General features: G+C 40.4%; 1 long non-coding RNA gene across 1 annotated transcript; it reads left to right on the forward strand.

Moving 5' to 3' along the window:
* Positions 1-415: 415 nt before the first annotated feature.
* On the forward strand, positions 416-1,828 carry LOC121973161. Its single transcript, XR_006109403.1, has 3 exons — positions 416-794; positions 879-987; positions 1,768-1,828. It is a non-coding gene; the product is annotated as an uncharacterized LOC121973161 (long non-coding RNA).
* Positions 1,829-3,032: the final 1,204 nt, after the last annotated feature.

Consider the following 3,032-nt stretch of genomic DNA (forward strand, 5'->3'; position numbering starts at 1 on the left):
GTTTATATCTTTTATAGTTATAATTTACTTGGTGATAGTCTAAGTTTTGGTGAGTTTTAAAATATTTAGATTTTGAATTTTTTGGTTTAGGTTTATATTTTGGTTTTTGATTTAGTTTATTCGAATTTATATAATATATTTTTTCTTTAGGTATATAGTGTAAGATATCGTAAAATGAAATAATAAATATTCTTGGACGAAAAATATTATTAGATTTTTTTAGGAATTTTCAAAAAATTTTCGGGATTTAAACGGGGTTTGTATGACTCGTTTTGAGAGGATGAATCGGTGGTGCTAAGCAGGGCCTGTTTGGAACACCATTTAAGTGGGAGTTGATGAAGGAGAAAACTTTGAGTTTAATTAAATTAAACCTAAGTATTTAATTAAGCCCTAATTTCCTATTCTTTCCCTGCTTTCCCCGATTTTCTCCTCCTTCACGCGATTTTTTTTCTCCCGATTCCCCTCTCGCGACCTCTCCTCGCCTGATCGTCGGCCGCCCAAGAATTCACCGCCGATGGAGGTCTTCTCCTCCAGCAAGCCTCACCGTGGTGAAGCCCTTTTCAAGTCGTCCTCTCCTTCCTCCTTACCGTCAAACCATCGCCGACGCTGCCCTATGCCGCGCTGCCAGCGGACGCTGCCCGACGCTGTGATACTTGACGGACACTGAGCCACAGCGTCATTGATCTCCGATCGCCTCGCTGTTGCCGAGATGGGAGGAGCTATCACCTTCTCTGGCGATCCTTGTGCGCGATCGTCGACGATTCGATACCTAGGGCACTGCGGCGATTGTCTAGGTACATTTTGTTTGGAAATCTTGTAGATTCAAGGATTGTAGTTTATAGGTTTTCAATTGCATTGTTTCTCCTGTTTTGGACTAGGGGAAGGCATCGGAACAAATCCTAGATGGAATTCCTCCGGGCAGATCACTGTCCTCTGCATTCTTGCGGCCGAGTAAGGTTTCAGTTGACGATTTGGGGGCTGTTTGAGGTGAGTAGAGCTTTGTTGGTTAAGAATTTCAGTAAACTTATTCCTCTACAGCTGGGTTCTGGATTTATTTTGGGGAAGAAGTGGTGTAGGGATCTTGGTAGTATTCAGCAGGGGTTCTTGTGAGGTTGCGAGTATTGATCTATTGCTACCTCTTAAGGTAAGGGATGTAGATGTATTGGTATGTATTGTTATATTTCCTGTTGACATTAGGTTAGGAATTTTAGATTGGAAACTATGGGTAGTTGGGAGTTTTAAGAGTGTAAACCTAATCTGAAATTTATTCAGAATGTTTAGGTTTGCTTCGTTTTGGGTGATCATGGAAGGTTGAAAGAAGGATTAAGGTTTTACTTCTAGTTGTAAGTTGTTGCGTTTTGGTTAATTAGTTGTTGATGATGATTGGTTGATATAGTTGGTTATGTGATTATTCTTAGGATCATTGGATTGATTGTGGTTGGATTATCAGATGTGGGGGGTTAGGGATTGATTATGTGGAAGAATTATGCATGTTGGATTCATGATGTTTAGTGGTTGATTTAATGGATTAAATGATTGGATGATTATCATATTTGGAAGTATTGTGATATGTTGATTTGGGTGACTTTTTGGAGATGAATCGTGTATAAACCCATGCTAATAAGGTTGTATGATTGAGGATTAATTGGAGGATTTATCAGAGATTAGATTTGAGTGGAGTTATCCTAATTGGGTAGAGATTTTATTTAGCTAATTTATTTCTTATAAATTTAGTTAAATAGAATATAAACATATTGATTACTGCAGGACTTGGATTCGGGATGAGTGTCTCGACGCGGGATTACTTGGCACGATCTACATTTTAAGGCGGGTATTTCTTCCATGGCTTTATGTAGATTTTTATTGAGCTTAGTGCACGGTTATTATGTGATGGTTTAGGCTGCTTTACCTTATATCGTGTTTGTTGGTTACTTTCCTGCTTGATACTTATGCTTGACCCTTGTGATGATCTATTTAATTCTTATACAGTCTACACTTTGGATTATCTATACTCTGTGGTATTTGTGCACATGTAGAGTGTGTATGGTAGTGTATGGTTCATTGGCAGTGTTTATATGATGATTGTCCATTTGTATGTCGTGTACATATTTGTCCGGTGTGATGATTGGAGGAGTTGTGTTGATTGTATATTTGTTGTATATACATGTGTCTGATGTGTTTTTACTGGAGGATATAGGTTGATTGTACTTAAGTTACGTATACGTGTCTGTGGGGTTATGGAGATCTGATTGATTATACACGCCGAGTGCGCACGTGGTCGTGGTATATATGGAGGTATCATGACGATTATACTCATATCACAAGGTACCACGTGGTTGGAGGTCGCATCACGATGACGTTTCGTGATCACGATTATATACGATATATATATCATGCTCATCATTCATCAGATCCACGATTATCGCCTTCCTGTGGTTAAGTCGTCGACATGTTATACCGCCTTTCGACCACTATCGGAGAGTGGTAGTTAGAGTGGAGCTAGTCCCGCCGCTACCATTCACCAAATTCTATCACCCCACCACCTGGAGTAGTGGGTCTCGAGGGCACAGATGAGGGTTGAGTTATGAGTGGTCGGACCCTTAGCTATGTAGTTATATAACTACTTAGCTGGTCCGCCTATAGCGATGCACGTATCGGAGGCTAGTACGGTTTGTCACGAACCAGCCTCTACCATAGGGGTCGTGTGTCTCAGAGAGGTGGGGGTGACCATGGAGCATCCATTCACATTTCAGACTGCGGCATCGTCGAGATATATTTGCAGACACGCCAGTAGATACTAGTTCGTGTGTTTGTGGTACGTTCGATTTGTTTGCATATACGATTGTTACATATGGTTGTCATGCATACATGCCATTTATTTTACATGTATTCGCAATGATTTATATCGCATGTGTCACGAGTAGGTCCGCGCAGATACGGTGAGTTTCTTGACCATCAGTGTGTCGATTCCATCGTACGATCATCATTACGTTGTGGTTTCATACAAGATGTACGCCAAAGTTAGTAGAGGT

Source organism: Zingiber officinale, chromosome 4A, assembly GCF_018446385.1.
Source record: "Zingiber officinale cultivar Zhangliang chromosome 4A, Zo_v1.1, whole genome shotgun sequence".
NCBI classification, from domain to species: Eukaryota; Viridiplantae; Streptophyta; class Magnoliopsida; order Zingiberales; family Zingiberaceae; genus Zingiber; species Zingiber officinale.